This window comes from Pleurodeles waltl, chromosome 6 (genome assembly GCF_031143425.1).
Source record: "Pleurodeles waltl isolate 20211129_DDA chromosome 6, aPleWal1.hap1.20221129, whole genome shotgun sequence".
Classification (NCBI taxonomy): Eukaryota; Metazoa; Chordata; class Amphibia; order Caudata; family Salamandridae; genus Pleurodeles; species Pleurodeles waltl.
In genome coordinates this window covers 376855205-376869013 of record NC_090445.1, presented here as the reverse complement: position 1 = coordinate 376869013, position 13809 = coordinate 376855205, and the positions used below count along the sequence as shown (strand labels likewise).

General features: G+C 42.9%; 1 protein-coding gene across 2 annotated transcripts in view; it reads left to right on the top strand.

Annotated features, from left to right (window-relative positions):
• The window catches only part of SLC12A6 (solute carrier family 12 member 6), an 830972-nt gene that overhangs the window by 21703 nt on the left and 795460 nt on the right, over positions 1 to 13809 (top strand). The gene's annotated exons all lie outside the window — the stretch shown is intronic.

Here is a 13809-nt window from a genome sequence, read left to right as displayed (position 1 = left end):
TCCCGGGCAGCGGAAAGTCGGCGGGAGACCGCCGACTTTCCGTTTCTGACCGCGGCTGAATCGCCGCAGTCAGAATGCCCAGCGGTGCACCGCCAGCCTGTTGGCGGTGCTACCGCGGTCATTCACCCTGGCGGTTTTTACCGCCAGGGTTAGAATGACCCCCTAAGTTGTAATGTGCTCTAGAAACAAAAACATCCAAGAGAGACTGGATCAAAGATGAATCCAGTCTAAGAGACATCATGATTTTAGTAAAAAAAAAAAAAAAAAAATAGCTAAACTCTCAAAAAGATTTGCTAAAGCTGTAACTCCTTTAACAGAACATTTTTTGGTGAATAAAATATCTGAAGGGAGCAGCAAAGTTAAAGCATCCAACAAAAATTTTTGTGCCAAGTACAATAAGACGAAGTAAACCGAACCAAGGAAATTCATCTGAAATTAAGTGTTTCCGTTGTGGGTGTACTGCACATATAATCAGATTTAACAAATGTCCTGCAAAAAATGCGAAACGTCTTGGATGTGTTACCTTAGGACACTTTGCTAGAGTGTGTAGGAAGCAAGATAAGAAAAAACAAATCGAGTGGCTTGCCTCACTGAAAGCGGCTCAGAGTCTTCAGATAAACATTCTGATGATGGAACTTAAATTTCATATCATACGAAAAACAGTACTAATAAGAATGTTGTATTGAATGTCGAAAGTTTGTGGTATTGTTGTATGGGTTGCAGCAGATTCGGGCTCTCCTTTTTGCAATCATTTTACATTCAGTTTGGGATGAAAGTTTTATAAATGTTATTGGCTCACATTTGGAACCAACTATCGTGAACCCTAAAAGCTTTACTGGTGAAACACATCAACAAAGTAGGATTTTGTTTACTGGTATTTGAATTTAAAGGTAGAAGGGCTACTTGAAAATTGTATGTGGCAATCAATGGCCCATCGGTTTTAGGGTGGAAAGACCAAAAAGCATTACACATAGTACTAGGTCCTAATAGTCCAGAACGAGTCCTAGTGGTTTCTGAAGGTGATGAAACAAAGAATTAGGTCCCAAATGAATATCTCTATGTGTTCAGTTGCAAAATAGGTAAACTGGAAGGTTTGACTCATAAAATTAAGACAAAACCGTCTGCCTCTCTTGAAATTCATACAGCACGAAATATCCCCCTAATAGTTCGGGATGAGGTTAAGAATGAACTCAGAACTCAAGAAACTGGAGGATGCTGGCATTATAAAGCCAATTGAAGCCTCAGAGTGGATTTCTCTGGTGGTCATTGCAAGACAAGACAATGGTAAAATCATACTATGTGTGGATCTTAGATATGTTAATGACAATATAATAGTTCATCAGTTTCCTCTGCCAAGAATTCATGAATTGCTGTCAGCATCTAGGAATGCCCAGTGGTTTTCCACTATAGATCTCTTCTCTGCATATCACCAGATTTCCTTGCATCATTCCAGTAGAAATATAACTGCATTCTGCACGCCATTTGGATATTTTCAGTCTGGTGTATGCCTTTTGGAGTAGCACCTGCTGCTGCTGTGTTTCAAAGGCTTGTGACAGAACTATTTGGTGATATGCCGGGAATGGTATGTTTTCAGGATGATATCTTAATTATGGGTAGCAATAAAAAGAACCATGATGACAGATTTAAGAAAGTAATGGAAGTACTATCTCACAAAGGGTTAGCTGCTGAAATTTTGAAGTGCAGGTTTACTGAGAAAAAATTCATTTATTTGGATCACGAAGTGAGCTCCAATGGCATTAGACCAAAAAAAATAAATAGTGAAATCTATTGTTGATGCTCCTTCACCGCAGTCTAAAGATGATCTCAGGTAATTTTTTGGTCTTTCAGAATTTTATTCTAAATTTGTAAACACATTTTCAGAAAAAAACTCATGCCACGAGAGTCTTATTAAAAAAAATATAATGTACACTTTGAATGGAGCAAGGAATGCAGACAAGCTTTCAAATAAATAAAGAATGCCATCAGCAAAGCACTGAACCTACAGGGGTTTGCTCCTAATGCACATTCCACAGTGTTCAGCACTGATGCTAGTGCTAAAGGGTTTGGAGCCTTGTTAACACAAATTAACACAAATGGTAGAGAGGTAGTAATTGCTTTTGCATCATGTTCACTTACCGCATTGAAGAAAAATATTCAGTCATAGAATGAGAAACACTAGCATCAGTGTGGGCATTGGAACATTTTAGCAGGTTCTTGTGAAGAGAATTCACACTAAGACGTGATCATAAACCATTGACTATACTATTAGGAACTGAGGATTTTGTACGAGCTACTGCAAGAATAGCAAGACTTTACAGGACTTTAGGTGAAAGATTCTATATGTACCTGGGGCAAAAATTTATACAGAAGATTATTTTTAAGCAGAATGCCACTACCATTATCAGAAATGTATTTAAAAAAAAACCTGGAACGAATTTTCTGTTGCTAATGTATCATAAGTTCTGATACCTCAAAACACTTTTGATAGGAAAGAATGGTTGGATGCTGAAAGCAAAGATTAAGTTTTGAAAGATATCAAGGAGAAAACTGTTAATGAGTGAATTGATGTAATACAAAAAAGTATAAAGGATGAACTTGGAGGATTTTGGGAAGTAAGAGATGAGTTGAGTGTAGGTGACATTTTAGTAGTGAACAAGTAATTCCACCAAAGGGTTTATATGAACAAATAATCAAGCCGTACCATGAGGGTCATTCTGGTATCATGCGTACTAAAAGAAGGTTGAAAGAGTTATATTGGTGGCCTAACGTGGATATTGACATAGAAAGATTTTTTAGGTGTTGTACTAGCTGTGATATGTCTGATAAAGTTAAAAAAAACATTCAATCCACCTTAAGTGTTCCCTAGGTTGTCTGAACTTTCCATGGGAGGAAGTAACTTTGGATATAATATGACCCATTATTTGGCAAGATGGCTCATGCAAGAATATTTTGGTTTTAGTAAATATGTTTTTGAATTAGTTGGAGGTGGGAATGGTGGACAAAGTCAATACTAAGACAATGATAACATTTTTAGATGAAATATTCTTACTGAAATGTTTCCCTGCAGTAATGCTATCTGATAATGGTGTACAGTTTAAATCACCAGAAATGCAAGAGTATTTAAAAGCATCTGGCATCAAGCAAAAATTTAAAGCTCTTTATCATCCTAGTAAAGACATCATGGAAAGAGTAAACTGATGCATTAAAAGTATTTTGCAACTTTCTAGTAAAAGACATGTCTCATGGGAAAGTGAAATAAAGAAAATGATATGGGCTTATAGAACAATAAGCCATGTTTCTATTGGTAAACGCTCATTTTCTGTAATGAGGGGAAGAATACCATATTCCGAAATCAATCCCCCATGGATGAATAAAATTTAAATGGTGACTTGTGATAGTCAACAAGTTAGTAAGTGTATCAGGGAATCACAAAGGAAAAATAAACAGTATTATAATCGTAAACATGCCGTTAAGCAGGTGAGGTTAGAGCCTGGTCAATGGGTTCGTGTAAAATATACTAGGAAAGTTGCAAAAGGAGAAAGTAAATTCAGTGAACCTAAAAAAGTTGTGAAAGTCATGAATAACACTGCTGTATTAGTCAGTGGTGAAGTATGGCATTTAAGTCTCCTTTCGTTGGCTAGAGAAAACATAAGAACAGATGATGAACACAGGGTAGTTGATAATTATTGGTAGTTGAATCGGGAAAGCTGTACTCTAACCAGTTTCTCAGAAGAATCTGAATATGTCGATGTCAATGGAAATTCAATTTGAGATCAAAGTTGTAGAAAGAAACAAAACTCTCCTGAAAATCAAAACCTTACTGAGGAGGCAAAAGTTGTGAAAACCTCAAAAGGAAGAATTATTAAGAAGCCTTAGAAATTAGAAATGTTTATTTGTAAATGCATTTCAGTTTATTTTATCGTATATGGATTCAGTTTTCTTTTGGAAGAAGTGTGGGGGTTGTGTAGTATTGTAAGTAGAATCTTAGAAGTTATTTGCTTGTTCTATATTCTGTTTCATAATTCTATGTTCTAGAGTGGTTGTGAGGATGGGGGAATGTTGGGCATTCATTGGGAGGCCGGGCAAAGGCTCAAGACCTGTACCTTTCTTCTCCAAATAAGAAACATAGCATTTCAATACTTTTCTTGACTGAATCTATATGAGATAAACTACTACAACCACCTCAGCAATTCAGCAGAGCAGTTCTAAAGTAAACAGCACAGAAATTTGATTATGACATATCCAAATTTCATTACTATGACAAAGTTGACCCTGGGACTACCCAAGGAAAGAAGACATCGAGGACCAGATATGTAAGGCAGCGTGACTTCATGCGGTGTGTTCAGCACTTCCATGCACAGAATGAGAGCATCCTCCATTTTGCCTTGGGAATCCAGGACTCGGCAGTTTGGTGGGTCAGACTCAAGGTCTCTACTGCGTATAGCAGGTTTGTTTCACAGTATGGCCACGTCACCCACCGACAATGTATATTGTTTTGAGTATTTGTGGATGCCTCGCGTCTCGCAGTGGGAAGAGCGCTGGGCTCAGAGCTCTGAACCCAGGAGTGCTAGTTTTACAGCACTTAAAGGGGAGTACATTAAAGTACAAAGCTATTAAACCAGGGTGGAAAAAAGGCACATATTTTAAACGTGATAATTTCAGAGCACCCAACAAGGGGATGGATATTCCTTTAAGGGTGTTCTTGTGAGCAAGTCTGCCCATTTCACATGCTGTTTAGCACCCGCCCTGCGTTCCAGGGGCTCTCTTCCTGCCTTGGTTGTGTTCCAGAGCCGTGCTGCCTTAGCAGAGTTACTGGCCCCAGAAGGGAAGCTGGGCTGTGGCTGCCTTCCTGCCTCGGTTGTGGTCCAGAGTCGTGATCCCTTAGCAAAGTTAATGGCCCCAGAAGGGGAACCGAGCAGTGTTCATTAAGCGATCATTGTTCGCCTCTCACATCATACTGGATTGAATGCCACGCATCTGAGAGCCTTGAAATGAATGACACGTGCAAAGCTTTCCCAGCGGACAGTCCTGGAAAGAATTCTGTAGTCACCGCCCTGTTTGCTTTATTTTATTTTACAAGTTGACCATATAGAGAAATTCCTAAATGACTTGCAGTATTTAACACAGGCACGTGCTAGTAATCTATATCGCCCTTTCAAGTAAAAGCAAATGGATTATAACAGAATATTTAGGAAAAGAAAGATCTGGATAGACAGACAAGATGGAAAACACGCTGCACATCGGAAAATTCACTTAACGCATTGCGTTATACAACCAGCTGGAACCAACACACTGCCGAAATAAAAAGTTATCTAACAATAGAAGAAGAGGTTGGGCCACTGCCTGCTGGCTGCTTGGGCCTCTGAGGACTACAGGACTCAGGCGCTGCCGTTCATGACCCTCAAGGAATTAGACTGTAACAAAGATAAGTTCCATTCCGGCCCTACAGCTATGTGCTAGACATATGCACATCTTGTGAATTTACAAAAATATAAGATTCAGACATGGTTACTTCTAGATAACTTTTTCATTTTTTAGTGGACGTCACAGGCTTTTTTAATTGTACGTTTCTTATGTTTTGGTGTATTGGCACTTTAGCACAGCTGGGGTAAAACTACTGGAACGAGAGAGCGCCAGAAATGGGCTACATATTAGGAAGTCTGTGGGCGCATCATATTTGTATTAGCCAGAAGAGTACCTAGAGTGCTTTGTATGAGGAGGCTTCCAGTCAGTTTATTCATTATAGTTTTGTTCATTTTCTTTATGCCATCTTGGCAGAGGCAATAAAGCTGCTGACTCCACTCCAGTCCGCTTTTTGTGCACAGGACTCTGTGGCGTGTGTGGCCCCAAGTAGCGATCTGAATGCCATATCTAGCAATATGCTTCGATAATTAAAGGGAAGATAGCTTTTTCCTGGGGCCTGACCTAGTGTGGATGTCTGTTATTATTATTTTTTTCACTAAATTTTCATTAAAAGTAATTGACTGTTTCTTGGTCATGTGTTCCTATTTTTAAGCTTACTGGTATCCCCTACCTTTGACACTGTTCAAGGCTCACAGCATCTGCCCAGAGATGCTTCTGTCAGAGCTAGGCCTTGCCACCTCCCCACACTGGTAAGCGCTGCAGTCTCTCCCAAACTCCCATTTTCTTCTTGACTCCTTCGACCATGTCTTTCGTACTCTTTTTTTTCACCCCTCACTACTTCCATCATTGGCCCTCGAATTTACCAAGTTTTCTTAAAGTAGATAATGTAGCTAAGCTTTTTTTTCTCAAATTTGTCAAAACTATTGCATTAAGGCTGGGATTGTGGAGTAATGCATGCAATGTCTTTGACACACAGGTCACCAGTTCATACCTCACTGGTTCCACACAGCCTTTCATCCTTGATAAAATGAGTACCTATGCCTTGGTGACAATAAACATCTGTTACTCACCATTAGCTCTAAATTATCCCCCCTCGGGGTGAAAATGCACTGTCCAGATAATCCCCTGTTCAGTTTTTTTTAATTGTTTCGGTTTGCCTAATGTGTATCCTGTGATGTTGTGGCTATAGAGTCAATCAAATGTATGAGGGAGCTCTTGCAGATGCAAGAATGATAAATGACTGATTCCGCCTCTGCTTGGCTGCCCGTTAACATGTGATCCTGACACGAATGTGCTCAGTAATATTACTAATTCAGCCTAGCCAAGTGGAGCTGTACATTTTTGCTAATTTTGATTCTGAACCAGACCTGCAATTCTCTCGGGGGTAAATCTACCTCATGACCTGTCCTTACCCAACTCTGTTGACCTTTTACTGGTCTAAAAGGTCTAAAAACGTTTCTCTCTGATCCTGTTCAAATGCTGTCCAAACTGTCTCTCTAAGTTGAAAAATGTGACATCCCCTTCCGCTAGCGCCAGGACACCTTCTTAGGTAGCAGTGCACTTTAGAATTGCATTTTGTTGTATTGTATGCTGATGTGAACTGTAGCATGTATATCTTATCTACTACTCAGTGCGTGTCCCAAAATAAACCTAGCTGGCATAGATCCAAATTATCTCCCTCTTACTGGAACCTAAAATGCTGTTTAGCTGCTACTTTTTTCTGTGTTTTTACTGAGAGGTGGTGTTGGGGCGGGAAAGTCCTTTAGATGGTGAGAAAGGTGTACCCCTGCCCTGAGTGTCTAATTGTGCTGCTGTCTGGATTCCTAATGCTGATTATTTATTTTTTTGGTCATAGGAAACATTGATCATGCATGTGCGCCATGATATAAGCCTGTATCACGGATTGCAGTCTTGTTGGGACGAGAAGGGCACCCAAATAGCTACCCTTATAGTGTTGAAAGGCTACTGCCCTCAGCATACTGTGTAAATAATCAATAATAGTGAACAGGGAAAAATTTCCCTGGGTCACTGGAGTGAGGTCCGCTAACCTTTTTAAACGTTATGCTGTTGTGTGTCTCTGGGCTGCATTAGGTTGATGTGGAAGTTCGTGTGTGATAAAAACATGCTGAGTGCATGTGGGCTCATAAGAAACACACTACATTAAAGGGTGAGGGTAGTACAGTGCGCACGTGGTAAATTTGTGTGCAGGCAGTGTGTGGCTTTAAAATATACTCTGGTACAGTACAGAGTGGTTGCATCACTGAACAGCGTGTGCAGGCTGGTGGTAGCATAATACATGAAGAGAGCAGTGCTGGACAGTGAAGGTAGTGTGAATGTACACTGAGTGCATAAGTGCCTGCACTGGTGCAGTAGATAGAGGACCCTGGGTTCCATTTTGGGATGCACAGGCCTGCCTCGTGAAAACATGAGGAGTAGAAGCACTCCAAACAGGTTTGTGTATTGCTACATTCCTGTAAGCCTGGGTGGGACAAGCACTGGCTGAAGAGAGATCCATGCTCTCACTGGGCATTTCAAAGGGCTCTTTGATTCAGTGACAGATCACAAGGAAGGGGCCTGGACATATCTCAAGAAGAGGGAGATAGTGCTGATGAGGAAATCGTAAAGAGTATAGCCGAGGGCATAGAATTAAACTTTTGATGCACATATCACTGTGATTGAAATCCAAGTGTAAACTCTGGTCACGCCCATGAATCATGTCGTGGGTTAATCAGCTTTTGAGTCCTGTCTGCTGTAACAGAAATCCTTCAGGAGGAAGAAAAAAGGAAAAAGATCTCTATTTCAAGGAGTCCGAACCTCAACATAAAACTTCAAAGACTCCGGCACTAAATTACATTTTATGTCTGGAAAAAAACTATAAGTATGCGAATTTGATACCTCAAACTTTGTCATCTGCCAAGCAGTCGGCTGTGCTGCGTGAGAAGGGGAAGCTCTGCAAGACTTCTGCCTGTGACCACTACAAGGGGCCCAGCCTGATAGTCTTCCTGCTGAGTGAGGGGACATCACCCAGGGAAACCGAGATCATCTGCCCTGGAACCTGGATCTCCAGGGCTGCCTGCTCGCCAAGACCAGTGTGCCCGTGAGGGAGAGGAGCTTGTTGGAGGTAGCGAGATCCAGAGGGGAGCCCAGACGTGGTGGGCTCCCAAGGAACTCTCGCACTGATTGGGATGTTGTCTGTGTGCAGAGAGTTAAATTGGCAACCCTGTATGCCAGCAGGGACTGCCTTGAACTAAGTTATGGGGTGGGGGAGAATCCCGCTCCCGCACTGATCAGCCGGTTGCTGTATGGTTCCTGCAACCCCTGCTGCCGGGAGAGGCTTCGGAGGAAGCCAACTTTAGGCCCGCGTGATCAGACTGGTGGAGTCTGTTGGAGCCACCTCCTTTGTCACAAGGGGCCACTCATGAAGCTGAGGCCGGGGGTCTGGGCCATTGCCTGTGACCTGGGAAACTGCTGCTGCAATTGAGACAGGACAGGATCTTTTCGTATGCAGGGGATTGCACTGGGGAAGGCCCTAAGACAAAGAGGACTGTGTGAGAGCCCCATGGGGTCAAAGACACTACCCCCATCCCCGAGGAAGGAGATAAAGACTTTCTGGATGTTTGCTGGGACAACTCTTATCATCGGGATCGCTGCTAAGCATGGGTTAGGAGTGAGAGAGAGAGAGAGAGAGAAAGAGCGCCTGTGCCTGCCAGGAGCTACAAATGTGATCATGTGCAGCCCGACTTGCTGATCTGGACCAGGACCGTGCTGCACTGCTGACAGGTTTTGTACTGCCGGAGCGGGTGAACTGAGAACTGGGCCCTTGGGGCCCTGGGGAATATACTGCTTTTTGGTTCTGAAACTCCAAGGGCCAGATGTTACTACACCTTATGTGCAGAGTCTGAAAGGGGAGAACTCTTGAATATGGCCAAATAAACTACATTCTCTGGATGCAGTCATAAGCGAATGGGGAATAACAGCTCACCCATTACGCAAGAGTTGCGAATACAGGGAATGGCCTGACAACTACTAGAGACCCTACCTTAAGGGGATGTTTTTGCTTTTTGAATGTTGTTTACCTATGCATGCGCAGAGTTAAAATTAAAATGTTTTTTATTAAAAAACAAGTATTTCACTGGACAGTGATTTATTGGATGCGCTGCTTGAGTTATGAATTGTGTTCACTGATCTGTATCTGAGCTTCCCCTGAAGGAGCCTTGACTGTTCGAGCTATGCTATGCAACTGGGAGTAGGGTGCAGAAGTGGGTGCTTAACCCATTTGAGCAGGATCCATAGCAGGGTGGACCCAGGGACATCAGGAGTAAATGGCCTGAACCACCTTGATTGAGCCCAGTAACTCCTGTGTGCCCTGTGGCCCCCTGAACGGGCTTGTGACAGATGGCAACACAAGAGAACATTTTTTCATTAATTGCTTGATGTAGGTTCTCTTTTTTTTAGGGTCGAGCCTGCGTTGCATGCGCTCGCGCATGCGTTTCGCAGGGAGACTCTTTTGTATTTATAAAAGGGCTCGGAGCCCTGTCAACTTCACATCAGTGTTTTTTATTGGGTTGTGGGCTTCCCTAATAAAATCCGCTTGCTTTCATTAGTCGAAGGCACGCATATGGCATGCCTTTTCCGGTGGCAAGCCCTCCTCCAGCGCAGCGACCAAGTACAGAAAACATGCGAGGCTCGCTGTTTTCCATCGGGCTTGTGGACTTTTTTTTTTCTCTAATTTACGAGCCCGATCTCGCTTGGCAGAAGTCGAGCGCTTTACGTACTTGATTTCACTTATTCGGGTTATGTACATAAATGCACTTTTGCCCGATAGGTGAAAAGTCGGGTTAGGAGTTTACAACACGATCAGCTCTAACATGAGCAAACGCGAGACCCGATGCATTGTAAATGCTTGTTTATAAAAGTGGACTAACTACTTTGGTTTTCCAGTCATGCAGAGCAACCCCAAAGTTCAGAACAAATTTATAATGTCCTAGCCTCTGAGTAAGGGCATGAGAGAAGAATGGACACTTGGAAAATGTTATATGGAGATCCTGACCTGTGACATTGAAGAAGGCTAGATATTTCCTCTTCAAATGTAAAAGCAAAAGGTGGTATCAGGCCCTATTCAGGAGGTGAAGGGGAAATTGAGAGCAGGGACACTCTGGAATTTCTGGGTCATAGCTGTGGGGGCTGGGATGATGTGCCTCTAATACCATGGGGCCCACCCTACTAAAGCTCTAAAAAGTGGGCCAAGTAGCACTCCATCAGCTCTTGACTCTCAGTGGTATTTATTTTGGGCACTTACATACTCACAGGTTTCTCAGGGAGGTTAGTGTGGGTTTAGAACTTTAAGAAACATACACCAGAAGCACAATGATGTAAGTGGCTAGCTCGGTGCTTCTCATTTGGAAAAAACAAGTACTTTGCCCAACAGTAAGGTATACAATGATGTCTTAAATCCACAGTATAAGTGTGTGAATCCAATATGCTTTAACGTTGGGCCCCTCTTAGGAAATCCACCCTCCATCTCTACCCTGATGGCCTGGGACTCAGTGTCATAGTCTCCAGAACAGATACAGCACATCTCATCTCTTTAATACACAGTCTGTCCACAGTGAGTAGCCAAAATAGCATCTCACCTGCCTCTTCTGGAGGCACAGGGCCACAGTAGGCCGCTTGGAAGTGGGTTCACCGCACTTGTGCTACACCGTGATCATGGCATGGGGCAGAACCATTCAGGTTGGGTGTGGTCAGGCTGCTCAACTAGTCCTTGACGGTAGTGGCAGGGACGTATGCCTTCTGGCGATGGATCTGTTCCGGGCTCTGGTAGGCCTTGGCAGCAGACTAGGCTTGCAGTCTCAGTGGGTCTGATTACTCCACTCTAGTGAGTCACTGATAGGGTTTCCATGGATTGCAGCGATCTTGCATTCCTCTTCTCTAGGTGGAGCTTCAGTGGCAATGTCTTTGATTCAAGGAGCTTCGTGAACACAGTGGCAAAAGTCCAATAAGGTGCTTGGACATTCAGCGCCACGGTTACCAGTCAATACGTGGGCATGGAGTGCCTTGAGGGTGACTGCCTTGTGCTGCAAGGCAGTGTTATCCATTTGGCAGCCCTTATGGTTAGTCCTAGGCTAGCTACTTGGACAAGGCGGTAGTGGTATACTGGACTAGACACCACATTTTTGCAAATTTCTTTGAGTGATCTGCATGGACAGAGGTAGTGCTGTGTTCTTGCTAGCCTTAATCTATGGGTGCCCAGTGGGTGCCATGGAGCAAGGTCAGTCCCAGTTTCAGTAGGGCACACTTTAGCAAGTGCCATCTGTGAAACAATGGTAACAACAACATTGCCCTCGGGGGCCCGCTTCAGAAGTGCCACAGTTTCTCCAAAGAGTTCAGGGACTGGCTTCAAGTCTCTAGCACACCAGTCAAACAACACCAGGATCAGCCGCGTCTTATCCAGACCCACACCCTGTCACTCCTGCAGTGTTGGATCTGTCCTTACCAGTCACTCAGCACCAACTCCATCATCCCTCTGTTCTTGTGGTCCATCAGTTGTCCTTGATGTCCCCCATCAACCTTCTGTGGTCTTTGTTGATTGCCATCCGCCCTCCCTCCATTGTCTTTGTTGTGCATCTGCTGTCTTTTTTGCCCCCATCCGCCCTACATCCATTGTCCTTGTTTACCCATACCCACCCTCCCTCCAGTGACTACCTCTTACTTTCCCTCTTTTGTCCTTGTTGATCTCCACACCCCGTCGTCCTCTTTTGTATATGTTTCCCATCTATTGTCTGCGTTGTCCCATCTGTTGTCTGCTGCACCCTCCAACTGTCCTCCCTTCATTGTCTGTGTTGCCTCTGTGCCCAACTCCTCTGCTTTACAACATGGCTAAAAAACATGGACAAAGCTAGTACCTCTTGTAGACGAGCCCTGTTGGCTATGCCATTGCTTGTTGTACTTGTTGTTTATGTCCCAATCAAAGTAGCATAGCGCACAGGGATAATATACCTGCCGCACACTTTCTTTGTGATATCTGTAGACCCGATGTTGTAGTCCCACAGAATTCACAAACTTAAAGTACAAGGAGAACTATGGGTATTTTTCCTTATATATTTCCCTCACACATCTCGACTAAATATGTATGGCTGTGTGTATTCCTTCTGTCTCTCAAAAAAGGAAAATAAAAATACATACATTACAGCAAAGACACATCATTATTCAACACAAAAAACATACATTTGCAAAAAAATGTAATCTAAAATGCAGAGGTGGTGTTCTGTCGAGCATCTTTTGGCGTGTGTCTTGATTATGAAAATTTAAAAACTAAAAAGAACTATGAATTTCTTCAGCTGCATGTGCAAGTAGAGTTGACGAAGATGGAACTTAGTTTTGCAATTTGTTACGTACAAACAACACAGTAAGCAAGCACAATGCAGAGATTCTTGTCTTGAATACAGCGGAAACAGCTCTTTTGGCAAAGCAATTTTCTCAGCCTCGTAGCATTCATAGGCTAGTTTTTACTGTTATGTTGACTTGAATGGAGTTATGGCACTTTGTGCTGAGTGGGCCTTAACCATTGTAGGGGCAGGAGAGACAAAATGGTAGAATGTGTTTGACCATGTGAGAGCTTTGGTATAACTGTTCACCCCAACAGTTAGAACTTTTTGTTGCCTTTCTACAGCCGATAAAGGTACCAGACTGCTCATGGCTGAAGAGTGGGTAGAAGTGGTGGGCCACCACGTACTTTTTCCTTTACTTCTATAGGTGCTCAGGCTCCTTGTGTGACAGGGGTATCCAAGGAGGAGCACTCCACAGAGTAATAAAGTCCCAGTCTGGTACTCAGCTAGATGAGGGTGGCTGTGATCCTGGTTTCAGAGTTCAAGATTTCACCCTAGTGTGCCTAGAAGCCACTGTGCTTTTATTTGATGCTTACAGGAGGCTCAAGATTGCTTTAAGAGATACATTAAGGACAAACGATTCACAAAGCTGCCCTACTTAACTTGATTACTTAAGGGGGCTGATTTGTAGTTCCTGTGCTTGTTACAAATGGTGTTTAACCAGATTTAGTATGCAAAGGGTTACGTTTCTGAAGTGATGTAAGATCACATTGAATAACCCTGGTAACTATTTACAAAGTTGTTTTCTTGTGTTTCCCTGTGTAAGGTCATTGTGAGTCTGTGAGGCAGTGAAGAGTGGCATTCTTATACGACTTGTTCTGCACTGTGGTAATAACGTGGAATTTGGTGTATACACTGTACTTAATAAACATCTGAAGGTGTGTTTATAAGTTTAGCTGCCCTAAACAAAAGTCTTATTAAGTCACTTTTACCTGCTGTTGTTGGAGGTGGCTTATTCCGGTTGGCTAAAGCATATGCTCAGCATGGCGGAATATGCCACTCCAGTCCGGGATGGTCAAGTAAACCTGCTATATAACCTGTACTCACCCTTGTGTAG